At 51.9% G+C, this 13,212-nt stretch overlaps 1 protein-coding gene across 4 annotated transcripts in view; it reads right to left on the bottom strand.

The window, feature by feature from the left end:
- The window catches only part of WDFY4 (WDFY family member 4), a 240,091-nt gene that overhangs the window by 77,995 nt on the left and 148,884 nt on the right, over window positions 1-13,212 (bottom strand). The window lies entirely within an intron of this gene.

Genomic DNA, 13,212 nt, shown 5'->3' with positions numbered 1-13,212 from the left:
TCAGCACTTCTCTGCTCAGACCAGCACCACAGAGGTGACCTGGGATTGGTGGTCACGGCCATCATAATCTCACGAGTGCAGACTTCACCTAAGCTCACACACACACACACACACACACACACACACGTTTGTGGGTTACTTCCACTCCCAGCTTGTAGCAGACAAACGCTCTTCCCAAGAATCATAGAAAAGCTGGGTCTGAATGATCTGCTTTAAGACAGTCGAGAGATCCCAAGAGAGCCAAGGCTCCCGGAGGCAAGGTGCCGGAGGGGGAAACCCTCCCTGACATGGTCTCATGCCTCATATCTGTGCTTTCTTATTTCCCCTCCAGATACTCCACATCTGCGGATGCACAAGAGGCCAAGAAGCTGGACAGAAGTTGGTGGCTGAGAAGTGTGACGGCGCCTTTGGGGGCCTCAGGTGGCTAAGGAGGGAAAACTGGAGTTCAGGCTCGCCCTGTCTTCCCGAGCACAAGGAACCAAGAGCCCAAAACAGCACAGTGAAGACAAAGGAGCCCTCCTTCCTGTATCGCCACTCCCCTTTAACAGCTGCCAACACATAAGTAAACAGCATGGGCTGAGAGGCTGAGAACAAGTAACCTCCCGCAGCTGAGTCTAGAAACCAATAGGACGTGGGCTTTAGGTAGGATCTCAGAAGGCTGCACCATCCGGGCCCAGGCAGCTTGCAAACAGACCAGCTTCCAAAGCTGAAACCCAGCTTCCAGCTCACACCCTACAGAAACGCAGCCCAGAAGGCATCACCTGAGCTCCTAACAGAGAATTCTCATGCAGAAGGTTCGGCAGTCAAGCAGAAATTACTGATGTGCCCATAAAATGATCAATAGAAAAGTAAACATGTATCCAGATATTAGAGTTATCAGACATGGACCTTAAATTAATGCAAGCAATATTGTCCAAAGCGAAACATGAGAATTTTGTAAGAGACATGGAATCTCTGAAAAATAACCAAATGAAAACTATAAACCTGTAATATGAATTAAATAAAATAATAAATTTTATATGTGAGTTTAACAGGACAGAGGATAAATGAGGTTACAGAAATACCCTTGTTAAAATATAATGAGATAAAAATATGGAAAATATAACATAGTAATTAAACATTTATATAACTTATGAAGTGATCACCCAAAGTCTGTACCCATCTGACATGGTGCATAGTTAAAGCTGCATTTTACATACCCATGACTGTTTTTATAACTGACCAATTGTACACTTAATCACTTCCCCATATTCACCCCCAGTCTCCTCCCATCTGGCAACCATCAGAATGTCCTCTGCCCTGACCCAGCGGCTCAGTGGCTGGAGCATTGTCTCTTTACCAAAAGGGTGCAGGTTGAATTCCAAGTCAGGACTCATACCTGAGTTCCAGGTTCAGTCCCTAGTCAAAATGCATACAGGAGGCAATGACCAATATTTCTCTCTCTCTCTCTTTCTTTCTCTCTTCCCACTCCTCCCACCCCCTTTTCCTGGTAACTCTCTCTCAAATTAATAAGCATATCCTTGGATGAGGATAAAAATGTTCTCTGCATCTATGAGTTTTGTTGTTTTGTTTGTTCATTTGTTTTGTTTTGTTTAGCTAATTTTTTAGCTTTTTTATTTTATGTTTTATTGTTTATTTTATTTTTTAGATTCCATATATAAGTGAAATCATATGGCATTTGTCTTTCTTTGTTGGACTTATTTCACTTAGCATAATACTCTCTAGGTTCATTCATGTTGTTAGAAATGGCAAGATTTCATTCTTTTATATATTTTTAATCCTTACTCATTAGTGAGGATGTTTTTTCCATTGATTTTTAGAGGGGAGGGAGGAAGAGAAGAAAAATTGATATGAGAAAGGCACATCAATTGATTGCCTCCCATTTGCACCCTGACTGGGACCAGGTATTGAACCTGCAACAGAGGTATGTGCCCTTGACCTGGAATCAAACCAATTTGTTTCATGAAGTTAAGCTAAACGGGGCTCCTTTCACTGGCCTTATAACTCAGACTAAAATCAGACAAATGCAGTACAAAAAAGAAACCTATCCGTCATGAGCAGAGATGCAAAAACCCTTGCCAAAATACTAAGAAAATTTAGCAATACATAAAGAGAATTATACTTAGTGACTAAGTGGGGTTTATTCTAGGAATTCAAGGCTGGTGAATGCTTGAAAGCAGTCAGTGTGATATGCCATTCTAGTAGGTTCCAGAAGGGCCTGGAAGTGGCTGGTGCTCAGAGAAGTCTCCCTGACTAGAATGTTGCTCCAGCTGATTCCTGAATTCGGGTTTTCAATAGAAGCCTGATGTGGTCCCATTAGCATTTTTGATGAGTCATTCTGGTAGCAAGTTGGAGGATGGAGTTAATGAAGGCAAGCCGGGGAGTAGGGAATACCCTGAGGACACTATGAGACAGCAACAGCGAGTGTTCACACAGTGAATGCAAGAAGGAGGAGTTCCATTTTAAGAACTACATGAAAAGTAGGAATTAGTGACTATGAGATGGAAGGAATGACTCCAAAATTCCTGGTTTACTTAAATGAGTGAATTAAATAAAATAAGAAAAATAGGAGAGGTCACAAAAAAACAAACAAACAAACAAACAAAACAAAAAAAACAAGAGAAAAAGCAGTGACCTGAGGACACGTTGGATTTGAAATGGAAAGAAACAGTTAGACATCCCCAAATAAAGCTCAGGTGGAAGGTCCAAGGCCCATGTGGAGCAGGGAGTCGTGAGAAATCAGACGACAGAATGAGCCTCGAGGAATGCTATGGTCACTCATGGAGAGGAATACAGAGAGGAGACTGAGACAAGGTCCAAAACCTGGAGAGGTTTAGGCCAGGAGAAGAAAGGCTAGAGAAGTTTAAGGAAAACCAGAAAGAAATGCCACAACTGAGCCCTGTCAGCCCAGTGGGAGCAGGGGAGAAGTCTGTGAGGTGAGACCTGAACTGCCCGTTGGATTTGCCTGATGAACTTCCTCCTTGCTAACTTCTGCAGGAGCTTTTCACAGGAGTGACTAAACAAGGAATTGGAGGCAAGGAGATAGAGACAGTGAGTACTGACAGTGCGTTCAGGAAACTTGGCTCTGAAGAAGGAAGAGGGCTCTGGAGCAGAGCTGCACACTTGAGAGGGACGCCACAACTCAAGTGTAGAACGAGGCCCGGGGAGATGGCAGTAAATGCCAGCAGACTGACAGCGAAGGAAAGAGACGCCATAATGGTGCAGGCTCCCTGGGAGGAGGACTGGGAGGGATGGGGTCAGCAGCCCACGCAGAGCTTGGCCTGAGCAGGAAAAGGGGAGGCTTCGCATGCTCGGAAGCTCGAGAGAAGGGTCTGAGGATGTGCAGCTGCAGACACGTGTGTAAGTGGGACACCAGGAAGCGAGGCAGTTCACACCTGGTGACTCCTAGCTTTGGGGCAGAGAAGGGTAAGTGGGTCTGTCTCCCCTGGAGCTGAGCAGGGGTCTGGAGCAGAATGCTGACAGTTCACAATAGTGGATTTAAGAGGATGGAAGAAGGAACTGACCAAGGAGAAACGGACTCCAACAACGCAGGAAGTGGCTGTGCCAGGAAATGAGTTCCTGGACGCTGTTACCACGTGCGTCTCCCCTACTTGCGTTCCCACCCTATACATCTCGGTGCCCAGCAAACACTACTTTCCCACTGGCCTGAGGCCTTTTGTGCCCTGGAAACTGGTCGCTCGCAGGGTGTGGAGACAGGAGGAGGGCAATGCGGGTCGGTGCAAGGGCAGAGCTCTGCCTGGGTGGCAGGGAACGTGGCACGTCGATGGGGACACATGCAGAACAGTGCTCTGTGTGGCTCACTGAGCCTAATGGCCTTCGCTTAGCAACTGCCTGTGCCTGGGAGAGTGCAGAGCCTTTGAAGCAGAACGGCGGGCCCGTGAAGCCATCTGGAGACTGAGGGAACGCAGAGCTGGATTACGGAGCTGAGCCCGGCTCCCCCAGCACCTCCTGGGAAGGACTTGGCCAGAGAGTACAGATCAGACTTTGGAATGGGAACGGGCACATCCCATCTAGAGGGTCACCTTTAAGTGAGCTGACCTCAAGCTGGTGCCCATCGTGCCAGAGACACCCTGGGCTGACCAGCTGCCGGGACCCTCCTGCCCAAGTGGTCCCATAGGAAGCGCCTGCTGGCTGCTGATGACAGTCATTACAATTGTTTGTTTAAAGCCTCATTAGTCTTGTGTCCACAGTTGTGTGTCCTCACACAGTGAGAGAGGCCAACATCTGAAGTCAGCCCCTCAGACCCTGTTCAAGAGGACAGCTGCAGGCCTTGCCCCAGCCCCACTCTGCACGCGCCAGGCCTGGAGGGAGCTCAGCGGTGAGAAACGCCACGGCTTCACATGCACGGACCTGCCGTGTGCCGACCCCCTCCAAACCTCATTGTAACCCTCTGACTCGCCATTTCACTGCTAGTCATTTATTCCAGGCACCTCCGATATAAGCCCAGGGATTCCCTGGACAGCATTCCCACCATCCTATTTATAGAGGCACAAAATGAGATGGTTCCAATACCAACACCGGCAGGGTGAGTCAGCCTAATAAAGCGCATGTGGTCACCATGGGCCATTGCAAAGGGCCACCACTCACCCACACAGCTCCTCTGTAACTGCCCTGGGCCTGGCCGGAGGGCTTGAATCGTGGGACGAAGGCTGCATTCCAGCTTCCTTCTGCCACTCTGGCCAGATGTCACTGCTCACAACCTACACAACCGCCACTGAAGCCTTGGTGTCAAAAATATTCAGCTAAGAGAGAGACCAAGTTTATGGCAGACTGAGATTTTTTGAAGTAGTTAGAAAACAGATGGAAGCAACAACAACAGTTAGTTTGTATGGATTTGCATGGGAAAACAACGAAGAAAACGCCGTGTGCTGGTCATGAGTGCTGCCTGCCAGGTATTTTTAGTCTCTCCTCTGAGGTCAGCCATCCTGCTACCCCGGAGCGCGGCAAGGCCCAGATAAGTTTGCAGGGCTCCTGAGCGGCTGGCTCAGCTCCTTTCCAATGTGATGGCAGCACTCGGTGTCCAGGCAATGGCTGCTCCGTGAGCCAGTGCTGCTGAGTGAGGAGGAGACCCCAGCAGCTCCCAGCCAGCTCATGCCGCACTGGTAGCACAAGTGAGAAACACATCTTGGCCATTTTAGGCCAATGAGATTTGGGGGTATTTGTTACTGCAGCATAACCTAACTTTTCCTAAACAATACACACATAAAATGTGTTAGAAAGGGTGGTAGTGGAAGTGGGTTTATATTTGTGATCAGTGAAAAAAGATCAAGAGCACTAAAGTGAAAGCAAGTATGAGATGAATGAAATACCATGAGCAAAGTGCTGGAACAATTTGAGAACAAAACAAATTACAGACTTAATGAATTATACCCCAATGTATACATGTAGATGAGTCCCTACAAATATAAATAACATTGAACAAATAAATTTATGGGGGGAAGAGACAAACCTTCCTCACAAAAGAACTTCAAAGAATGGAGGTGCATACCTGTCCCCCCAGGAGGCAGAACTAATTGCTTACCCTACTAAGGGTGGGTGGACTTAGCGACTGGCTTCTGAAGGATCACTGTGGAGAGGGAGAAACAGTGACTTCCCAGTGGGGAGACCTGCAGGTGTCACGTGACCACGCTGAAGGCTGACATCACCAGGCAGTATTGCATGGTGCTCCACAGGCGATGAGAAGGGCACTCCCTGTGGTCTTTCTTCTGAAGAACCCATACCCCCAGGCTGATGATGAGGGAAAATATTAAACAAACCCACATTGAGGAGTATTCTATGAAACACACCTCATAAACCAGCTTCTCAACATTGTCAAGGCCAAGAAAAAAGAAGGAAAGGGCACAGTTGTCACCAAGAGGAAGAAGTAAGGGAGTGTGATAGCTAAATGCCTGTGTGCCTTGGACTGGGTTAATAGGAACTGAACAAAATAAAGTCTGGAGTTTAGTTACTAGTAATGTACTAATGAATATCACTTTTTAGCTTTGAGAAATGCACCATGTTATCCTACCTTTTATTGCATAAAAGAGCAATATGCAAATTAACCATCACTCCCCGACACACACCAGCCATGCCCACCAACCAATCAGAGCAAGTATGCAAATTAACCCCAACCAAGATGGCTGCCACCACAGAGAACAGGAGGGAGGCTTGGGTTCCCCCAGCAATGGAGGAAGCCAAGCTTTCCACACACCCTGGCTGGCCAAGGCTACCACTCAAGGATACAGTTTCAATTATAGAAGATAAATCCCAAGAAAAATGGCAGCAGCCACAAAGCTGGAGAGAGCAGGTTAGGGTATCCCCTGGCGATGGAGGAAGCCAAGCTTTCCACCTCCCCTGGCATGCCGAGGCCTCCACTCCAGGCTACAAAGTTTCAATTGTAGAAGGTAAATAAATTCCAGATACCAGGGCCTCTGCTTAGGTTGCCAGGAGGCATGGCCAGCTTGCAAACCACCACAAGTCCCTCTCCTAGGCCACCCCATGCCCCAAGGGAACCCCCACCTTGATCCGGGCCACCCTTCAGGGAAAACCAACTGGCCCCCACCCATGCACCAGGCCTCTATCCTATCTAATAAAAGAGTAATATACATATTGAGCATCACTCCAATACACAAGATCAAGATAGCTGCCCCCATGCCATCAAATATACTATCCCCATGTGGACACAAAATGGCACCACTACAAGATGGCCAGCAGGGGAGGGCAGTTTCTTTGGGGGGAACAGGCCTGGCAAGAGAGGGCAGTTGGAGTCAATCAAGCCTGCAGGGGAGGGCAGTTAGGGATGACCAGGCCAGCAGAGAATGGAAGCTGGGGGCAAATAGGCTGGCAGGGGGCAGTTAGACATCAATCAAGCTGACAGGGTAGTGGTTAGGGGGTAATCAGGCTAGGCAGAAATGGTTAGGGGCAATCAGGAAGGCAGGCAAGTGAGCAGTTGGGAGCCAGCAGTCCTGGATCGTGAGAGGGGTCCCAGATTGGAGAGGGTGCAGGCTGGGCTAAGGGACACCCCCCCCACCCCCCATGCACGAATTTTGTGTATTGGGCCTCTAGTGTAGCATAAGATGCTAACAAGGGAAAACCGAATGAGGGGTATGTGACAATAGTGAATAAAATGCGGGAAGTATATAAAAGGTATTTGGAAAATACAATGAGTTTCCACAACACTTGCACCTGAGCCCCATCATGAACCAGATGGGGGATGCGAGTCCCCACTCTCCCAGCTGGACACAGCCCTAGTTTCTTTTGGGTGCAGACAACTCATTGTACAGAGTGTGATTCTCATGTTCAAAGACAAATCATTTTTAGTAAACCTGTTACCCCAAATTGTACAAGCCAAGCCAACCTTGTCATCAGACACTTAACAAAGAAACAGTAATTGATCCCCGGTGGGCACGCTGCCTGCGGAATGTACAGAGGCTGGTGCAGAATTCGAGAAGCCACGAATGCCATCACTTTTTATGAATAAGTTAAGGGAATTTTAAGAACATTATTGACAACTTGATTTCCATTTTACTAATATATTTTAAAAGGTAACCTCACAGTACATGACCTCAATATTGGCAGTCTTCTTCGAGATTTTAAAGTTCCTGTGTTCACTAATAATTCCATGCTGTCTGACTTTAGCGGCAAGTCTGGTTTCTTTAACATCGAGCTTTCTTTGGCCAAAGAAACAAATGACATGTTCGAGTTGAACTCAGGTGACCTCTCGATTCATCGCAGCTGAAGTGAAACTCAGACATGGAGATGGGCACCCCTGTGTCACATGTTCCCACTGATCACTCTCATTGGTCACCCGTCACACATCAGTCACCTCTCCTCCGCTGGGGCCTGGGAGGGCAGGGGGGTGAGTAAGCTTACCATGTTGCCAGGGGCGGAGAGCAGCAGAGGGAATCCTACCTGCGCGAGCATTTTGTAACTGCACTGCCGTCTTCTCCCTCCAACACCCTCCCAGCTCCCGCTGCAGCCTGACCCAGCAGGGGAAGCAGCTGCACCAAAGTTGGGGGGCTCCCCACCGCCTGCCCCTGGAATGAGCTCCCGGAGGACACTGCCCACCTGTCGCCCAGGGCCTGGCAAATGGAGGCAGCAATAGAGTTTGAGAAACTGAAATGAAGCTCGCAGAGCCTCCTCCCTCCTCTGAGCCAAGTTCTCTGCAGCTGGCCTTTCTCTGCCCAGAACAAACCATTCCTGGTGGTCAGGACGAACAAGGCCCAGCAGGGTCCGCGAACACTTCCAGGTCTGCCAAGGACGGGGTCAGGAGCTGGCAGGGCTGGCTCTCACAACCACTGCCGCGGTGAAAGCCACCTGCAAGTCAGGGTTTCCCTTGTTGCGAAACAGTCAACAGCCGGTTCCCGCCCCAGTCCTGTGCTGTGCCCTCCACACCGGGCCGCAGGCACGGGCCAGGGGCCTCCGAGGGCACCTGTTCTACCACCCAGGCCAGGAAGCGCTTTCCTCCCAGGGCTCAGACAATGACACTTTTCTCTGCTGCGGAGACGCATCCCCGGATTCTTAATAAACATCAGTGATGGCAGAGTAATAATCATATTTCCAGCAATAATGACAGCAGGGGCTCTGAGTGGGTGGGGAGGGACCCGACCACCCAGGGCAATTCCTCTCCTGCTACATTCACTCACAGATTAATTTCTAATTTGTCTTTGTTGAACTGTGATGTTTTGATTAAATTCAGTCGTCAGGAGTACTTGGGGGATGACTACTGAAAAGCAACGGTTCGGTGTAGCCAGGGACAAAGGCTTCAAGCTGCAGGCACAGCCTCCCAGGACCTCCCGCTCACCTGCCTGGGCCTCTGCCTGGCCGGGCCTCCATGCGGCCCTGGCAGATGGGGAGTGGCGCCACATGGCCCTTCCCTGAACTCACTCAGCCAGCCTCCTGCCCCCTCTCCCTGGCCCTGTCCCCCTGTCCTCACAGGGGAGGCTCCTAGAGCCATGGCATCTGCAGGCAGGGAGAGGGGGAGAGGGGAGGGGCAGGCAGAGGGAGCAGGGAAGTAGACACAGAGGTGTGGGAGGGGTCTGGAGGGGCGGTAAGTGTGAGATCTATTCCGAAGGTTGGAAATCTATCCCCCCAACACCTACTGATACCGAGGTGCCCTTATGGACTAAATTGTTTTCTCCAAAACGTCCGTGTTGAGGCCTAATGCCCAGCACCTCAGGGTGTGACGGAGGCCCTTGGAGACAGGCTTTTAAAGAGGATTCATGCAGCAGGCCCTGCAGTGGCACCAAGCTCTGTCAACTGGCTCTCCCTTGGAGGAGGGAGGGATGGGAAGCTGGGACAGGAGTGCTGGCTGCACCCAGGGGCAGGCCTGGGAGGATTCACCCACCAGCTGGGGTCTCGCATCTGGTCCCAGGGCTGTGGGAACCATCGCTGTGAGGCCCGGGCTGGGGGACACAGCCTATCCCTGTCCCCCCCCTTCCCTCTCCCCCTTCCCCTCCTCCTCCTCCTCTTCCTCTTCCTCCTCTTTTCCTCCTCTTGTAAATCCCCCCAAGAGGCACAATAGGTCTGCTCTCGCTGGGCACCTCTTGGTCCCTACTCCTCTGGTCACACTAATGGTCCCAGGCTGGCAGGCGGGCTCGGCAGGCCAGGGACCGCAGCTTTCCCTGTCCATATCCCCTGTCTTCCCCCAGGGCCTGGGATGGGGTGGGAAGTCAGTGAGTGGGTGTGGGAGGCTGAGGAGGGACCGTTCACAGCAGAGACGGGTGTTTAGTAGATGAGAGAGCAGGTGCAGAGGCGGATGTGGGAGAGTCATAGACACGGGGGCTCTCTGATCCCCTAGAGAACTTGGCCCGAGCTGGCAACTGGCTCGGCCCCTCCTGCGAGGCTACTGTCCTCTGCACTCCAGCCACACGAGCTCTCACTTCTCAAATGCACGGACTCACTCCACCCTCCGGCCTGACATGCTCGGGGCTGCTCACATGCGGCTTCCCGGAGAGCACCGAGAGCCCCACCCAAACAGGAGTCCCTGCACAGGAGTCCGGGCACAGGAGTTCCGAGAGCCGCAGCCTCCCCGTCCTCAGCCGCCCCGCCCCCCCCGCCCCCACTCCCGATCACCCAGTAAATCAGCCAGCAGCAGGGACCTGCCTCCCGGCCTGGCTCCCCCCAGCCCTGTTCTCCCTTTCCTTCTGGACAAAGAGCCACGTCTGCACCAACCCCACCCACAGCAGCTCCAAGTAAACTCCAGAACTTTCTGTTCGGAGACACTGAAAGAATTTTTTAATTAACCAAAATTGTCTCTCCTAATGGATGGGTCCCAGGCGAGAGCGCGCTGTGACTCACTCACTCACGTGGCAGCGCCGGGCGAGTGGAGAGGGCCTGGCGGGCGGTGAATGGCAGCGGCCTCAGGAGGCCCCCAGTCTCCACTGCCCGGCCATCTGCCGCTCCAGTCTTTATTTCACTGGCAACGCTTCGTCTGGGAACTCCAAAGCGTTTTTGTATTGATGAATGTTTAAGTTTTAAGTATTCAAGTTTAGAGACATAAACAAAAATGTTTCCCCATCCGTAAGTCTCATATACATACACACACACACACACACACACACACACACACACGGTGACACACACACGCATATATATATATATATATATATATATATATATATATATATATATATATATGGATTTTAACGGATTTCCTGGGGTGATGATACCTTCCCTTCCCCTAATCACAAGGTTAGTTTGTGGAATGCAGGTCACCTCACATTAGGCAATCCAATATTCAAACATCTGAACCTCAGAAGAGGTTCCAGGGTATCATTAGCCTTTCAAGGGAAGATCTGTATCCCGTTTTCAAAAGGATTCAATCCAAGGTTAATCTGTTTCAATGCACAAAATCTTGATCGATGTACATTTTTTCAGAACCCGCTCCTCCTGTGTCTCTTTAGATGTCACATAATTCGAGAGATAAGTAACCCGCTCGCTCGGGGCTGCTCACATGAGTCCCGGCACAGGAGTTCCGAGAGCCGCAGCCTCCCTGTCCTCAGCCGCCCTGCCCCCCCCACTCCCGATCACCCAGTAAATCAGCCAGCAGCAGGGACCTGCCTCCCGGCCTGGCTCCCCCCAGCCCTGTTCTCCCTTCCCTTCCGGACAAAGAGCCACGTCTGCACCAACTTATAAATAAGTATACAGACAAGCACTCCTGCCACGCGAGAACCCTGTGCTGGGACTCATTTGTATGTTCTTTTCGAGAAACTCTGTGTCTGGCCTGAATCATTCATTGCTGAATTGCATATGACACGGTATTTCTACATTAAAATATGGTGGCTGAGCTGCAGGCGTGAGCTGAGGTTACTCGGAGGTGGTCCCCAGTGACAGTGGTCAGACAGGGCATGTGCAGGCACGGAGGAGGCCGGGCAGGAAGGAACCAGTGGGAGGGGAGACCCTGTAGCCGCTCCAGAGGAGACATGTCTGCTGGGGAAAGCCTTTGGGGAAGGAGCTGAGCATCTCTCATAAGGACTTTGCACAACATGGCGTAGAGTGGAGGTGCTGTCGGTGGGCAGTGGCGTGGCCTCGTGCCCAGAGTATCATGTCGCTGCGTGGAACTGCTCCACTAGGGCTCAACTCTCGTCCGGCTGCGGAAGGAGAGCAACTGGAGCCTCACTCCTTGTGGGGCCACTGGCTCAGAGAGTGCCTGCAAGCAGGCATCAGCCGCTCTCGGATGGCAGAGCTGGGCATCCCGGGGCTTCTGTGGGACTTGGGGTGGTCAGGCCTCCATGCCAGCGGCAGGCAAGGCGTGTGAGGGCCAGCGAGTCCACGGGTGTTGTTCCTCAGGTATTCGTGGGCCTGGCGTCCTTGGCCTAATGCTAGAATAGACCACGTTTTGAGGTAGCAACATCAGAGAGGAAGTTCTGGTAGAGAAAGTTCCATCCGTGGCTGCTCACAGTGGGCAGTGTGGCCATCCCTGGTCTTGCAGCTGGTCCTTGGGCGGCCCCATGCCTGCTAACCCGCCTGTCCTGCGCATGATCTGCCAACTGGCCTCTCACAGACTAAGGAGAGCGAGGGCCCTTCATCCAGGAATATAGACCCCGCCGCTCACTGCCAGCAGGCAGAGCTCCCCGCAAGCCAGGGGGGCCGCCTCTAAACCTCCATTGCGCAGGCCAGTGCCCTCCCCACGAGGCCTCCGCTCGCTGCTGCCCGGCAGCCCGGCTTCCCCACCAGGCATTGCGCCAAGCTGCCTGCCCGTCAGCCCGGGAGCAGCCTGGCCGGGCCCCCAGCGGGGCAATTCGTGGTCAAAGGCCTCCACAGCACCAGGGCTGGTCTCTCAGGTTGGACTCTCGCTGCCTTCATCGGAAACCTGTTCACGTACAGCCGGTGGCGCTGGCTGTGCCCCACCCAGTTCCTCCCTGGGAACTTGTCAAGCAGAGGTGGCGGCTCAGGTTGGGGAGCGAGCACTTCCCCTTACGGAGCAGGTGGCGGCGCTCACCCAGGCCAACGTCCGTGCCGCCAGGTGGGCATCATGCCCATGAGCGCCCACAACAAACCACGCTCCAGGGGAAGGTGGGCATCCTGGGCAGTGAGGGTTGTTTAAGGAGTAACCTCGGGCTTCAGGCTGGGGCTTCCATCCTGGAAGCGTGCAGTTTTGGGGTGGATTCTACCCTGAGGAGCCGCAGTGTTCGCCCTACAACGTGGTGCTCATTCCAGTGGGAGCTTCCTCAGAAGCCGAGGCCCCGAAGCGTGGGGAGCTCGCTCGCAGGCCTGTGTGGTCCTTGCGGCTTCTTTCCTGCCCATGCGTGTCCCCCAGGCTCAGGAGGCCACGATTACTCTCCAAACCCAACGGACAGAGAGGATACGATAAAAGATTTGCCCTAAAAGACTTTAAAGGGTAAACACAACTAGAGAATTTAAGTTACAGAGAGGTTTCAGAAAAAAACCCAGTTACAGAAAATTTTCAGAAATAAGTATCAGTTGTGATATTTTTAACACAAAGGACACAAACAAAAATGCACATATGAGGAAAAATGATAGAATAAAAACAAAGGCAGAAAGCAGGGGGGCAAACGCATCAGCGCGCCCCCCCCCCCCCCCCCCCCCCGCCCCCGCACGGTGTGTGGCGCCGGGCCGATGCTACGGCAGCTTCCCGTGTCCCTTCGCGGACAGACTGCCTCGTCCGGAAACAGCGCCCAGCGATGCTGCTCCGAGCGGTTTTGAAATGAATATCTGATTCGAAACTTCCCCTGTGCCTATAGTCGCATG

The sequence above is a fragment of the Pipistrellus hanaki genome, assembly GCF_964339955.1.
Source record: "Pipistrellus hanaki genome assembly, chromosome: 14".
Classification (NCBI taxonomy): domain Eukaryota; kingdom Metazoa; phylum Chordata; class Mammalia; order Chiroptera; family Vespertilionidae; genus Pipistrellus; species Pipistrellus hanaki.
This window is presented reverse-complemented; position numbering and strand designations above follow the sequence as displayed.